This window comes from Neovison vison, chromosome 13 (genome assembly GCF_020171115.1).
Source record: "Neovison vison isolate M4711 chromosome 13, ASM_NN_V1, whole genome shotgun sequence".
In the NCBI taxonomy this organism is placed as follows: Eukaryota; Metazoa; Chordata; class Mammalia; order Carnivora; family Mustelidae; genus Neogale; species Neogale vison.
In genome coordinates this window covers 58,896,678-58,913,029 of record NC_058103.1, presented here as the reverse complement: position 1 = coordinate 58,913,029, position 16,352 = coordinate 58,896,678, and the positions used below count along the sequence as shown (strand labels likewise).

At 37.4% G+C, this 16,352-nt stretch overlaps 1 long non-coding RNA gene and 1 pseudogene across 1 annotated transcript; both read left to right on the top strand.

The window, feature by feature from the left end:
* Positions 1–832: 832 nt before the first annotated feature.
* Positions 833–15,831, top strand: LOC122893320. The gene is made up of 4 exons (XR_006381610.1): positions 833–903; positions 5,557–5,667; positions 8,202–8,260; positions 15,369–15,831. It is a non-coding gene; the product is annotated as an uncharacterized LOC122893320 (long non-coding RNA).
* LOC122893319 lies at positions 11,859–12,994 on the top strand (annotated as a pseudogene).
* Positions 15,832–16,352: the final 521 nt, after the last annotated feature.

The following is a 16,352-nucleotide window of genomic DNA, read 5'->3' as shown; positions in this document are numbered from 1 at the left end:
ATGTTGCTCAACTCTTCACTTGTGTATATTTCAGTTTTAAGTCTTAGATTCTGGGGTTTGAAGTAAAACTGAGGTTAGATTGTTACTTCTGGTTCCAGATGTCCTATATATCCCATTAAGAATGAAATAGATAATTTCTTGGATCAAAAGCTTCTCGCTCTTTTAGGATGAAGAACTCTGTTATCCATTTAAATAGCAGATGAGAAATTTGATTATTTTGCCTTCACATAGCTTTGGGTGCCCTTGAAAGATAAAATTTTTTAAGTATCGTGCTCTGTTGTAAATCCCTTACTGGCTAATAGTCTCACTTGATCATTTGCTTTAAAATACTGTATCATACTAAATTCAATGAGTGATTTTCATTAAGTGTCCAATTATGCTTGAAGAAGCAAGAGAATATTTTCAACAGTTTGATAAATTCTGTCTATATAGCTTTAAAACAGATCTTTCTCTAGCTAACTTTCTCCTTATATTTTTACTTTGACTTAATGAAAATAACTTGAAGGTATTTATGCAAAGATTTTTTTTAAGAGCCAGGGGAATTTTTCAAGTATTTTTAAACTAAGTTAGTGATTACAGACTAAATCCTTGGGTTTAAACCAAGGTATTGATACTTGAAAGTACTTAAAAATATTTGTCTAAAAAGCTTCTTCTCTCTGAGTGAGCCACCTAACCAAATTACTAAATACAGTCAATTTCTCTGGAAGTCTAAAGAATGGGACTATTTTTAATATCAGAGTTGCTTTTTAACTAAACTTAATGAAACCCATGTTGAACTTGCCTTTGTTTTATTACTAATACATTTCTTCCACCTCCCCTTTCCCCTTTTTTTAGGCAACAGTAACTAGCGTATTAGAATATCTGAGTAATTGGTTTGGAGAAAGAGACTTCACTCCAGAACTGGTAGTATTGCATCTTTTTATTTTTATAATGCAGACAAAATTGTGTATACTTGTTTTATATATGAGATAGGACTCTAAGGATATTTATGGATATGTGTGTATTATACTTGTACATATAACTATGTGTACAATGCAAACTATGCTTGCTTGCAGTGAAATAAGGAGCTTAGAGTAGAATGCAAATCAATATTATATTTTATTGAGAAAGATTTGCCTTGGAAAAAGTCAGCTAAAGAGTTTATTTATATCTTGGGAGAAGCAACTTGTGTCACTGCAGTCCAGTAACAAATAGATCACTGACTGACATCCAGTTTGGACATCCCATTTTAATTAGTGCTGGCTTAAATAAATTTGAAATGCATTTTCTCTTTTGTGTGTGTTTTGTGTATATGTGTTGTTTTTGTATGTTTGTTTTTTAAGTAGGCTCCTTGCCCAATGTGGAGCCCAGCGTGGGGCCTGAACTCATGACCCTGAGATCAGTCAAGGCCTGAGCTGAAATCAAGAGTCAGATGCTCAACCTCTACTGAGCCACCCAGGTGCCCAGAAACAGTGACTTTAAACATTAATTTTTTTCCCCTTAAGTGCACGTTATATAGAGAGATTTAAAAGAATAAAATATAAAAATGAAAGTCTAGTGAATTTCACATAAGAATATGATACTTAAGAGACTTCCCAAGCTACCGAGATGAATGGCAGGCTTAAAAATTTGTACATTATATTGCAATATTGGTTTATCTGTTTTTCCCAGCAGACTATAAGTTTCTGCAGGGCAAAGATTATATTTTATCCTTTGACAGGGAGCTTTGGAGCTTCAGGTATGCTCTTTTGCAAATATCCTTAACTATAAAAAAAAAAATGTTTCTAAAAATTAGATCTAACTTCAAAGGATAATAAAATTTCTTACTAGGATATTAAGCAGAGAATTCATTTATATAATGCCCACCAAACTGACTTACTTGACCCAAACTGAAGATGAAAATGAGCTGTGAATATAAAACTATAAAGTAGAGGGGCAGTGCAGTATAGTTAAGAGTATAGAGGATTGCTGGGGTGTCACCTTGAGCAGGTACTGAATCCTTATATGCTCTAGTCTCCTTATCTGTAAAATGCAAATAACAGCTCATAGGTTATTGGAGGATTCAAGGAGTTACTATATACAAAGTTCTTAGTGTAATGCCTGGCACACAGTGCTTGCTATTTTGTTGGTATTTGATATTCTTATTGTGAGTTGGATTTTAAGACCATGGTTAAACATCCAACTCTTGAGCTTGGCCCAGGTCTTGATCTCAGGGTTGTCATTTCAAGCATCACGCGCAGCATGAAGCCTACTTAAAAAATAAATAAATAGAGATAAAATCACTGTTTCTGATTCAGTGGCCACACATATGTAATGTTATTTTACATATGTAATATGTAATATCTTTTACATATGTAATATGTTATTCTGGGTTTTTTAGCTCCCAATTTAATATATATAGTTCTGTATGATAATGTAACTCATATAATTTCCATTGTCTTAATGTCTCATGGTTTACTTTGTTCTCTCATTATTGACCTTCTGGGTTCTTTCTTGTATTTATAATCATGACTAAATTACAAACATTTATGGGGCGCCTGGGTGGCTCAGTGGGTTAAGCCGCTGCCTTTGGCTCAGGTCATGATCTCAGGGTCCTGGGATTGAGTCCCGCATCTGGCTCTCTGCTCAGTGGGGAGCCTGTTTCCCTCTCTCTCTCTGCCTGCCTCTCCATCTACTTGTGATTTCTCTCAGTCAAATAAATAAAATCTTTAAAAAAAAATGACAAACATTTATACTAATTTAATTTAATTATCATTTTCTCAGGATATTGCTAGAGTAGAATTATTGAATCAGGGTTTTATAACCTTTTGTTACATTTTGCTACATTGCTTTGCAAAAGGAATGAATCAGTTAATAGTGCCATCAGCAAAGGTTTCTTCTTTTTCTCTGGAGCTCCGCTTTAAGTTGAACTGTATACATTTGCCATTTTTGTAGGTTAAAAACATTTGATTATCAGTAATTCCATATGTTCAATCTAATGATTATAATCATTTTATAATTTGCTTGTTTTCAAATTTAGTGAATTTACAGTAATACTTCAAAGTAAATGTAATTTGTATTCCTTGAATGTCAGTGAAAGTGAATATTTTCCCCATCATAGGTATATTAGGTATACCTTCAAGAGATAACTTTGTATATATTCATATTACTTGTTCATTGGAATCTGGATGTTGAACTCTAAATTCTACATCCATTCTTTCTCTCTGATAGTGACCTTTTAGCAGTATTACCTGACCTGTTTTCCTTCTCTTCCTTAAATCTTTATTTTATTAACTTTGTTGTAAGATTTTTTTGGAAAATTTTTTTTAAACTTCTGAAGATTTCCCAAGGTAATAAGGTGATAAGTTTGGCTTTTCCTATTTATTAGTGAGAGCATATTATCAAAAAGTAGCTATATTTGTCAGAGGAACTGACAGTTGATTTACTAAATCTTAACCTAATAAACCCTTTGCTTCTAACCTTGAGTCGATATGACTCTTAAATCAATGGTATTCAGTTCTTCTATCCAATTAACCATATTATCAGAACTTTCCTATTAAGAATATCAGTGTATAAAAACCTGTATTACAAAGTTTGCTTATCATAAACTAGCAGAAGAAAAAAGACATTGTTTTAAATGTCTTTACTTGGGATTACTTTAATTTCTTCTTGAGAAATAAATACAGCCTTATTTTTCATCCAAATCTGAAGGTATTAAAGAATATGTTCAGCTATTTTGTTTTGGGTTTTGTTTTTACATTTTAGTATGGCCACAGTGTGTTCACTGACTTTGAGAAAAGGTGCCTCTAAATATAAATACATCTTAGACAATCAGTAGAGGTTTTAGAGCCATTTGAATACCTGAATGCCAGTTATATGGTAAATGTAGCCCTGAGAATTTGAGCCAAGTTTAAATGTATAATAGTTTTTTTGATGTAGAAGAGAATGCCACTTATTATTTATAAAAGAAACTTGGATGTGAATCTTTTGTTTAAGAAAAAGTCTTACTGATTTGGGGTAGCTTGAGGAGCTAATTTAGTTTGTTGCATGAATTGCTATGTAAACATTGTTTAATATTCTTTAGGTTTCTCCAGAGTGATTTGTTCCTCAGAATAAGTTCAGTCATATACACTGCTGGTGGAAATAGAATTTGATATAATTTTTCTGGGGTACAATTTACTGATTATATCTCAGAAACATTTATGAACACACATTCCCTTTGATACTACCATTTTATTTCTAGGAATTTAGCCCAAAAAACCAGAGATGCTCTAAAATTTATGTTCAAGGATATTTATCACACTATTTTTTATATAACAGCAGCAAATTAAACCTGAGTGCTCAACAGTAGGAAATTGGTTAATTATGGTGCATTCAAAATGGAACATTCATTCCATAAAGGTTTTTAATTTAAGCTCCTGTTGTGTTCCAATTCTAGACTTGGTCCTAGGGGTATAATATCTATCATTATACTCTCAAAGAGTTTGGGAAAAGAAAGAATAAACCAGCAGTGACAGGAAAGTGTTTGGTTAAGGAGTATTTATATAAGTGTTATGTTGAGATGTTATTAATCCCATTTAACAACATGGGAGATACTTAACTATGTATTGCAAGTAAAGAAGATGGCTACACAAGGTTACTACCACATTATTAATATTACTACAATAATGGAACTTTATTTTTTTATAAGTTGTACATAATAAATATGCTAAAGATAAAAATTCTGGATGGGGTTGCATTTGTGTTTTTTACTTTGTGCTCTTTGTATTCTTCAGTTTTTCTGAATTGAATATTTTTTCCTTTTGTAATTAAAAAAAAGAGAGAGAACATTTCAAAAGAGGATGGGGATGGAGTGCCTGGGTGGCTCAGTCGGTTAAGTGTCTGACTCTTGATCTCAGCTCAGGTCTTAATTTCAGGATCGTGAGTTCAAGCCCTCCATTGGGCTCCATGCTAAGCATGGAGCCTACTTTAAAAATAAGTAAATATATAAAAAGAGTGGGGATAGATTGTTTGCCATGGTACTTAACAGAAGTATCAAAACATTTTTTATAATTTGTTTAAGATTTATTTAAGTACTCTCTATTCCTAGCATGGGGCTTGAACTCACAGTCCCAAGATCAAGGGTTGCATGCTCCACCAACTGAGCCAGCCAGGTGCCCCTCAAAACATTACTTCATCTAGAGTATAGTTTCTTTGTATAGGCATGGGGCAAAGTTATAAATTTATAAAATTATTTATTTGTATATCTGTCTATAAAGGGTAAAGGAAAAATATGTGTCTTAATTTTTGCAAGGATTAGCACATCTTAAAGTAGTTTTCTGTCTAGAAATCAGGACTTCCATTATAGGAAGAATCTCTAAAATGAACTCTTTGGACCCAAGGGTATTTGAAGTGTCCAATGTCCTATGTCTGGGTAAGAAGATACAAAAGATATCGGCTGGCTGTCTAGATAGTCCCTTGTTGTCTATATCCAAACATAATACAGTTAATGTTACATTGATTTATTCATAGCAAATAACCAGACACAACTTTTAAAAAATAACTTAAACTTAGGGTACAGTATTTGCTACTTACTACTTTTTCTAAAATCCTATTTAGGGAAGGTGGCTTTATGCATTACTGGCTTGTCTTGAAAAACCTTTATTACCTGAGGCTCATTCACTGATTCGGCAGCTAGCAAGAAGGTGCTCTGAAGTAAGGCTCTTAGTGGTAAGTTACAGCTTACTATTTCAAATTGAAAGTGCTCATTGATTTATGTGGTAATAAAAAAGGATTACATTGAAAGAGGAAAATGTGGAATATTTTATTAGTCAAGATTAGATTTGGCCACATAATTTTAGGAAGCCCAAAATAACAGTAGCTTAAATAAAATGGACATGTTTTTCTTAGATAAAGGAAGTCTTCAGGTGGACAGAGCAAATCTAAGATGGCAGTAGCCCAGGCCTTTGAGTTCTGCCTCATGTGACTTCGGTTGCCAAGCTCACCTCATGGTCCAAGGTAGCTGCTGGAGTTCAGCCATTATATTTGGCTATAGGAACTAGAAAGAAGAGAAGATTATTCTCTAACAAAGCTTCCCAGAGGTTTCACAAGCACATCTGGCTATATATCTAGTTCATTTAGCCAGACTTTAGTCACATGGCCATTAGGAACTATGGGTAGTGTTTACTTTTAGCTGGGGGGACAGGGTGCCTAGTTAAAAATGAACTTCCTGGGCGCCTGGGTGGCTTGGTGGGTTGGGCCGCTGCCTTCGGCTCAGGTCATGATCTCGGGGTCCTGGGATCGGGTCCCGCGTTGGGCTCTCTGATCGGTGGGGAGCCTGCTTCCTCCTCTCTCTCTCTACCTGCCTCCCTGCCTACTTGTGATCTCTCTCTGTCGAATAAATAAATAAAATCTTAAAAAAAAAAATGAACTTCCTTTGCTAAATAGCAAGGGAAAACAAGAAGCTGGAGTGGTCAACTAACAGTCTCTGGCGCAATGATTGTTCTAAATACCTGCAGCATTATAATATAAATAAACTTTATGCCAGATTAAGTCCACCTGTGATTTTTTTTCTTTCATCCCTCCTTTCCCTTCCACAAAATGTATACTCATTCTCTATTGACTACTCACAAATATTTTTGTTAAACCGTGATACGGCCCAAACTAGCTTCTGTGGCTTGTACTCCAAGCAGAATATACTTGCAACTCAGAAAATATTTCACATATTTTGTTCCTAGACTTTATTTAAATATCTTAAATGTCTATATCTAGATAGCCAGCCGATATCTTTTGTATCTTCTTACCACAGACATAGGACATTGGACACTTCAAATACCCTTGGGTCCAAAGAGTTCATTTTAGAGATTCTTCCTATAATGGAAGTCCTGATTTCTAGTCAGAAAACTACATTAAGATGTGCTAATCCTTGCAAAAATTAAGACACATATTTTTCCTTTACCCTTTATAGACAGATATACAAATAAATAATTTTATTTCGTCTCCAGAAGTGCCTTTTCACTCTTCCAGTCTGCATCTAAATACCATTTAGTTTTCGTAATCTGGCTCATATTCTACCACTTTCTATGATATGCTCCCTGATCCTAACAACTAAAAAGAATCTCTTCATCCTCTGTTTTTCCAGTATAATTAATATTTTTTTTATGGGCACTTTACACATTTTTCTTTCATTAAAATTAATATGGATATTTCATCTTCTCCGCTATTAGCAGGTAATATGTTTTATTCAGCTTTGTTTCATATAGTGCTTGACACATAGATTTGAGTATACTAACAAGGAAGCGTGTCCCAAGTTTGAATTAACATGTGATGTGTCTGCTATAACATTTCTTGATAGGTTATTGTAACTTTATCCTGAAATGTATAAAATTAAACTTCACATTCTGTAACATCACTTTGTAAAATATATAGTTCAGCAACTATCTCCATATAATTGAGAACCCTGATCTGCTGGACTATTTTCTGGTATGTCTTAAGCTAGAAGCCACGATTTCAATCCTCAATTTTAAGTTTTTAAAAATATTTTTATATAGTTTGTTTTCCGTACTGTGTAGTTAGGACATTTGTGTGTGTGGGGGGGTGTTGCTCCCCTACTTGGAACCAGGAAAAATCTTTTTTCCAAGTTATTCTCCTTTGAATCTTCAACTCTTTATTTCTTTTCCCTATTGAGGACCTTTCTTTAAAAGTTCATGTCAGAGGTCACCTGGGTGGCTCAGTCGTTAAGCATCTGCCTTCAGCTTGGGTCATGATCCCAGAGTCCTTGGATAAGTCCCACGTTGGTCTCCCTGCTTAGCGAGGTGTCTGCATCTCCCTCTGCCTGCCGCTCCCCCTGCTTGTGCCCTCTCTGTGACAAAATCTTTAAAGATCATGTCAGATGTTTCTCAAGGGTTGTTAGCTCTCTAGTTTTCTCCTTTTTCTTTGAGGTTTTCTACTTCCATATGATTATTACTATTATCTAACAAAAGTTTCATGTTTTGCATATTGTATTCAAAAATACTAGGGAGAGGGACGTCTGGGTGGCTCATTTGGTTAGACGACTGCTTTCGGCTCAGGTCATGATCCCGGAGTCCCAGGATCTAGTCCTGCATCGGGATCCCAGCTCCATGGGGAGTCTGCTTCTCCCTCTGACCTTCTCCTCACTCATGCTCTCTCTCACTGCCTCTCTCTCAAATAAATAAATAAAATCTTAAAAAAAAAAAAAACTAGGGAGAACACTCTACATTTTTCTGATTTTTTTTTTTCTTTAGGACAGTAAAGATGATGAGCGGGTTCCTGCTTTGAATTTATTAATCTGTCTGGTTAGCAGGTAAGTAATCCTTGATTCCTTGCTTTATAATAGTGTTACTAATGGAAAATACTGTTTTCATTTTCAAACAGAGGAAATTGAGGTACAAGGAAACAATATCATACGTATATCAATTCCCTATATTTTGAGTTTTTTCTATAAATAATGCTACAGTATAGATCCTTATATGTTATAGCTCTGTTATTTCCTAAGGGCAAACTCCTAGAAATAAGTTGAAGTGCTTGCATGTATTTTAAAACTGAGATATTTATTAATAGTTGGCCTTCCAGAAACTCATATCTTTCTGTGTTCCCATGAAAGTGTCAGTGAGACTGCCTGTCTTCTATTCAGCACTGGGCATTTTCAGTTGATACAGATGTTTCCATTCTAATAACAAAAAGATACAAATTATTTTTATTTGCATTTGTTTAATTACCAGTGAGGGTAAAATAATACTTTATTTTATTGTAATTTTTTTTAATTGCCTGTGTACTTTATTCATTTTCAGTTTAGACATATTTTTATTTAGTATGCGTTTGATTTCATTTCTACCTGGAATTTATCTAAAAACATTCTCTTATTCTGAGTTCATGTGTATGAGTATATGTGTGTATTATACCTACACATATTTATTTCAGGTCTCTTTCTGGACTTGATATTTTTATACATTGGTCAGTGGTTTTTTTTTTGTTTTTTTTTTAAAGATTTTATTTATTATTTATTTGACAGAGAGAGATTACAAGTAGGCAGAGAGGCAGGCAGAGAGAGAGAGGAGGAAGCAGGCTCCCTGCCGAGCAGAGAGCCCGATGCGGGACTCGATACCATGACCTGAGCCGAAGGCAGCGGCTTAACCCACTGAGCCACCCAGGCGCCCCTACATTGGTCAGTGTTTTTAATCTAATGCCAATACCTTTCTAAAGCTTTATATTATGTTTAAATATTGATAAGGGAAATAATCTGTGTCCATTATCCTTCCTCAAGACACTTTTTCAGAATACACATGTATTCAACATATAATTTCTCAATCTATAATAATTATGCTGCTGGTGATAATTAATACTTAACTAGACACTTTGTGCCACGCATTTTTCTTAGTGCTTCATAATAGAAACTCATTGAATCCTTAGAAGGTAGGTGCTATTACCAATTACAGATGAGGAAACCATGGCAGAAAAAGATAAAACAATTTTCCTGCCATCACAAAGCTAGTAAATTGTAGGGCTAGGATCCAAAAACAAGGCAGCTTTGCTTCAGAGCTAAGTTCTGGACTATGCTCGTATCAAACTGCCTATCTCTTGGTAATAAGGATTAAATGAGAGCCATAGGCGCTATTTATACTGGGTCTCTAATCCTTACAACTCAAGAGTTTTTTCTTTTACTTTCACAGGTGAAGACACAGCTTCAGAAACATTAATTAGGGTTCGGTAAACTAGTACTGAATGGAATCAGAGACTTAAATATAACATCTGACTACTAATCCACTGATATTTTATAATGTGCAGTTATGAGAAAAGCAATATCAAGTAATTAGTCATGATTATTTTTTTTCTCCTCAGAATATTACTTAATTACTTATGTTCTAGGCCAGAAAATTTTCTTAGACTATATAGGCTTCACTTAAGAAAACCTGCAGGGGCACCTGGGTGGCTCAGTGGGCTAAAAAGCCTCTGCTTTCGGCTCAGGTCATGATCTTGGGGTCCTGGGATGAAGCCCTGCATTGGGCTCTCTGTTCGGCAGGGAGCCTGCTTCCCCCTCTCTCTCTCCCTGCCTCCTTGTGATCTCTGTCTGTCAGATAAATAAATAAATAAATCTTTTAAAAAAGGGAAGAGGAAACCTGCAGAAGAGGGGTGCCTGCGTGGCTTAGTCAGTTAGGCGTCGACTCTTGATTTTGGCTCAGGTCATGAACTCAGATGGAGCCCCGTGTTGGCATGGAGCCTGCTTAAGATGCCCTCTCCCCCCTGCCCCACACAGCAGGCTCTCTAAAAGAAGACTTAAAGAAGATTCTAGAATGTTTGAAAAAAGATAACATAGACCTTGAATCTTGGTCATAGCCATCTCAATATAAGTATCAAATATTGTTCTCTTGGGACACCTGGGTGGCTCAGTTGGTTAAGCAGCTGCCTTCGGCTCAGGTCATGATCCCAGCGTCCTGGGATCGAGTCCCACATCGGGCTCCTTGCTCGGCAGGGAGCCTGCTTCTCCCTCTGCCTCTGCCTGCCTCTCTGTCTGCCTGTGCTCGCTCTCTCTCCCTCTCTCTCTGACAAATAAATAAATAAAATTAAAAAAAAAAAAAAAACATATCCATACTTTAAAAAAAAAAAAAAAGAACAAATATTGTTCTCTTTTGTGGGTTTGTTTTTTTGTTGTTATTGGTCTTGTTTGTCCTGCAGCTTTATAATGTTTTTTTTTTTAAAGATTATTTATTTATTTATTTGACAGAGAGATCACAAGCAGACAGAGAGGCAGGCAGAGAGAGAGAGAAGGAAGCAGGCTCCTGGCTGAGCAGAGAGTCCGATGCAGGGCTCGATCCCAGGACCCTGCGATCATGACCTGAGCCAAAGGCAGCGGCTTAACCCACTGAGCCACCCAGGCGCCCCTGTCCTGCAGCTTTAAAGCAAAAACTTCTAACTGATAGAAATACCTACTCAAATGAGTGGAATCCCATTCAGATGGGATTTAATAGCCCTATTACCCACCTTAATTATTTTATCAATGAAAAATGTTTTAAGCTCCTTTTTTTTTTTGAAGATTTTATTTATTTATTTGACAGAGAGAGAGAACACAAGTAGACACAGAGGCAGGTAAAGAGGGAGGGAGAAGCAGGCTTCCGGCCAAGCAGAGAGCCCGATGTGGGGCTTGATTCCAGGACCCTGAGATAATGACCTGAGCCGAAGGCAGAGGCTTAACCCACTGAGCCACCCAGGTGCCCCTAAGGTTCTTACGAGATTTTCAAGTACATATGAATGTAGTAGAATAATACTTGCCCCCCGTCAGCATCTATCACCCAAGTTCAACATTTATTAACTTCACCAGAGTATTTCATTTGTCTCATCTTTTTTGTTAATGTATTTTAAACAAATCTCAGACATGTCATTTCTCCTGTTTTAGAGTATCTAAGTGATTAGGACCTTTTAAAACATGACTCTAATACTGGTATCATATCTAATAAATTTAATAACTCCACAATATTATCTGATACCTAGTTCATGTTTCATATTCCTTAATTGTTCCCAAAATGTCTTCTCACATTTGAATTGTTCAAATCAGGATCCAACCCTTTCCCTTTCCATACTAGCCAGGGAGAGGTCGAACCACATGCTGTTGTTCTTCATTCCCATGGTAACTTAAAGAAAAACTTTCACAATGTCCAGAGTCCTTGATATCCTGGAAATGGAGAAGGATGTCCTCAAATTCCTTGCAGCAGGAACCCACTTAGGTGGCACCAGCCTTGACTTCCAAATGGAGCAGTACATCTACAAAAGGAAAGTGTTAGTATCTACATCATAAATCGGAAGAGAGGGGTGCCTGGGTGGCTCAGTTGTTTAAGCATCCAACTCTTGATGTCAGCTTAGGTCTTGATCTCAGGGTTGTGAGTTCAAGCTCCATGTTGGGCTCCATGCTGGGTGCGGAGCCTACTTTAAAAAAAAAAAAAAAAATCTGGAGAGAGAACCTGGGAGATGCTTCTGCGGGCAGCTTCTGCCATTGTTGCCATTGAAAACCCAGTTGATGTCAGTGTTCTGTCATCCAGAAATACTAGCCAGCAAGCTGTGCTGAAGTTTGCTGCTGCTACTGGAGCCACTCCCTCCTGCTGGCCACTTCATCCCTGGAACCTTCAATAACCAGATCCAGGCAGCCTTCCTAGAGCCAAGCCTTCTTGGTGGTTACTGATGCTAGGACTGACCACAGCCTCACACAGAGTTGTCTTACGTTAACCTGCCTACGGTCACTCTGTGTGACACAGACTCTCCTCTGCACTCTATGCACATTGCTATCCCTTAAGCAATAAGGGAGCTCACTCAGTGAGTCTAATGTGGCGGAGCCTGGCCTGGGAAGTTCTATCCGTGCTTGGCACCATTTCCCATGAACACCCGTGTGAGGTCATGCCTTATCTCTACTACTACAGAGATCCTGAAGAGATTGAAAAGGAAGAGCAGGCCACTGCTGAAAAGGCTGTGGCCTAGGAAGACTTTCAGGGTGAATGGACTGCTCCAGCTCCTGAGTTCACTGCAGTTCATCCTGAAGTCACAGACTGGTCACAGTCAGTTCCTACTAAATGAAAACTGGAATGCTCAGCCTGCCATTGAAGACTAGCCTGTAGCTCCCATTGCTCAGGCCACTGAATGCATAGAAACACCCACGGAGCAGTCTTAAGCTGCTCTTCCACCAAGGCACACAAAATGGAAATAAGGTTGATGGAAAATAAGTAGGTGCTAAAAAAAAACAACCCAAAAAACAAACAAAAATACCCAAGTCAGGATCCAAGTGAAATGTACTCATTGCTTTTGTTCGATATGTCTCTTGAGTCTCCCCATCAGTTTCCTGGGTTTATCTCTTTGCTATTTATTTGTTGGAAAAAACCCAGCCCTTTGACTTGTAAAATTTCCCATGTTTTGGTTTTGACAACTATATCTTATCTTCATGTTGGTGTTTAATGTGTTCATTTATCCCCCATATTTTCTGTAAGCCGTTAGGTTGTCTTAAAGGCTTGATTATTGGGGTGCCTGGGTGCTTCAGTTGTTAAGTGTTTGCCTTCAGCTCAGGTCATGATCCCAGGATGCTGGGATGGAGCCCCGCCTCGGGCTCCCTGCTAAGTGGGAAGCCTGCATCTCCTCTCCCACTCCCTCTGCTTGTGTTCCCTCTCTTGCGGTGTTCTCTGTCAGATAAATGTTTTTTTTTTTTTTTAAGATTTTATTTATTTATTTGACAGAGAGAGAAATCCCAAGTAGGCAGAGAGGCAGGCAGAGAGAAGGGGAAGCACGCTTGCCACTGAGAGAGAGAGCCCGATGCGGGCCTCGATCCCAGGACCCTGGGTTCATGACCCGAGCTGAAGGCAGAGGCTTTAACCCACTGAGCCACCCAGGCACCCCTCTGTCAGATAAATTTTTAAAATTTTCAAAAGGAAAAAAAGTAAAGGCTTGATTATTATATATAGGGGTTTTTTTTTTGGTTTGACAAGACTCCGTGGGTGGTGGTATGCACATCAGGAGGCACATAATATCTGGTTGTCCCACTTCTAGTATAAAATTGATCACTGCATTCAGGTAAAGGGATATTACAGTCATTATTTTTGTTGATGCTCAGGTTGTTCCGTGTTTGGTCAGCAGGAACCCATCAGATCAGTTCCTACGCTTTTTGTTCTATATAACCCTGGTGGTCTTTTATAGCTTTCTTACTTTCAGGTATGTCAAGATGGTTCAAATGTATCTTAGACATTTCTGGCCCCAGATCTGGAATCAGTGCTTTTTTTCCCAGGAGTGCTGGTTCCTCTTTTAAAGTAGAAAATGGAGGGCGCCTGGGTGGCTCAGTGGGTTGAGCCGCTGCCTTGGGCTCAGGTCATGGTCTCGGAGTCCTGGGATCGAGTTCCGCATCGGGCTCTGTGCTCAGCAGGGAGCCTGCTTCCTCCTATCTCTCTCTCTCTCTCTCTCTCTGCCTGCCTCTCTGCCTACTTGTGATCTCTCTCTGTCAAATAAATAAATAAAATCTTAAAAAAAATAAAGATAAAAAATAAAGTAGAAAATGGGGGGCACCTGAGTGGCTCAATGGGTTAAGCCTCTGCCTTCGGCTCAGGTCATGATCTCAGGGTCCTAGGATTGAGCCCAGGATCGGGGTGTCTGCTTGGCAGTGAGCCTGCTTCCCACTGTCTCTCTGCCTGCCTCTCTGTCTACTTGTGATCTCTCTCTGTCAAATAAATAAATAAAATCTTTAAAAAAAAATTAGAAAATGGTATTTAGAGTCCACAATTTGGACATTAGGGAAGTTAGCGGTTACTAGGTTGGTCATTGCCTTTAGGCCTTTTGGATGACCAGAGGTAGGAAGTATGTGTTTCTTAGAAAGAGAAAAATGAAATCATGACTTCAGATTTCATTTTCAGTTCTGATTTAAGATGACGTGATTTTTCTTGAAGCTGTGTTTCTTTTTCCTCTGCTGAAATTCTGTTTTCTAGCATTAACAGTTATTGGCTTTTTCCTACAATATGCACATAATAGTTTCAGAATAAATATACTAACAGTGTTACTGATAGTACAACTACTAAAATCAGTTTAAGAATTATTTGCAGTTCTTTTGTCTCTGGTATATCTCACTAGGGACATATACCAGAACATCACATGTAAGATCACTTGAAATTATTCTCCTCTGTGGGGTTATGCCAACAACCTGATAAAGGTTCATTTGGTTGGGTTTGGGGATTTTCTTTTTTTTTTTTTCATTTAATCTTTTTTTATAATTGCATAAAATATTTACATTGTTCAAAGTTAAAATTTTAATTCAGGATGCATTTGAAATATTTTAGAACCCACCTTTATCCTCTCCAGCCTTTCTCTCTTCTGTAGTTTTCCATTTTATTAATTTTTGGTTTACCCTTCTATTTACTGTTTCTTTCTAAAAGTGTAAGTATATATAAATATATCTGCATTCCTACACATCCTTACAAAAGGTAGCATAGTAAATATACTATTCTATACCTTGTTTTTTTCACTTAATCCTAGAAATCACACTGTATAGCAGTGTATTTTCCTCATTTTTTAAAAAAGATTTTATTCATTTATTTGACAGAGGTCACAAGTAGGCAGTGGCGGGGGCGGGGTGGTGGAGTGGTGGTGTAGAGTATGGAGCAGGCTCCCTGCTGAGTAGAGAGCCTGAAGCAGGGCTCACTCCCAGGACCCTGAGATCATGACCCAAGCTGAAGGCAGAAACTTAACCCACTGAGCCACCCAAGTGCCCCTCATTTCTTTTTATAAAAAAAGAGGCTTTTATAAAAAGCCTCAGTCTTCCACTATGTAGATGTACCATAGTTTAGTCAATGAATGCCTTTATTGATGGATGTTTGGGTTGTTTGTGGTGTTTTGCTATTATAAGTAGTGCTGCTATTAATATTTTTAATATACATGAATTTTTTTTTTTTAACTAGGTATTTTGACCAACGTGATTTAGCTGATGAACCATCTTGATTTGGCTGGTCTCTCTGGGATAGAAGATACTTGTGATGAAGGCAGCCTGAGTCTGAGGATATACAGTGACAACTCAAGTATAGAATTGAATCCTATCTTCAACATTATTTGAAGGGTCTTCATCTTAACCTGTGCATTACAAGTTGACATTCGGAAGATATATTGATTTGAGTGTCTGAAGTATTCTTTGGAAAATCCCAGCCAGCCAATTTATGACAGAACAGTTTAAACAGTTTTCTATAATTACATGTTTTTAAAACAAATTCAGTGCCATTTATTGGTGAAGCATCCTGTACAGAAACTGTATGATAAAATTTTAGAGATCATTGGTGCTTTTTCATTGTTTCTTTATACATATACACATAAACTCTTATTGAAAATGTGTTTTGGTTATTAAAATCTTGTTTGACCCTTTCTTTTTAAGATTGTGTTTGTTTATTAAAGAGAGAGCTTTGGGGCGCCTGAGTGGCTCAGTCTTTAAGCATTTGCCTTCCGCTCAGGTCATAATCCCAGGGTCCTGGGATTGAGCCCCAGGCTCCCCGCGTAGTGGGAAGCCTGCTTCTTCCTCCCCGCCTCCCCCTGCTTGTGTTCCCTCTCTTGCTGTCTCTCTCTCCCCGTCAATTAAATGAATAAATAAAATCTAAATAAATAAAGAGAGTGCATAAACAGGGGGATTGGCAGAGCGAGAGAAGTGGACTCTGCTGAGCCACAGGGCAGTCACTTAATGGACTGAGCCACCCAGGGTCCTCTTGTTTGACTCTTGAGCAAAACAACAGACAATGAATAAATATCCTTAGAATTAAGATAATCTTGGTTAAATGGCAAATGTTTTTATAGTCAGCAACAAACTAATCAAATGTTTTCTCTTTAAGCTCAATACCTTTTTTTTTTTTTAAGATTTTATTTATTTGAGAGAGAGAGCAAGCACAGGCAGAGTGGCAGGC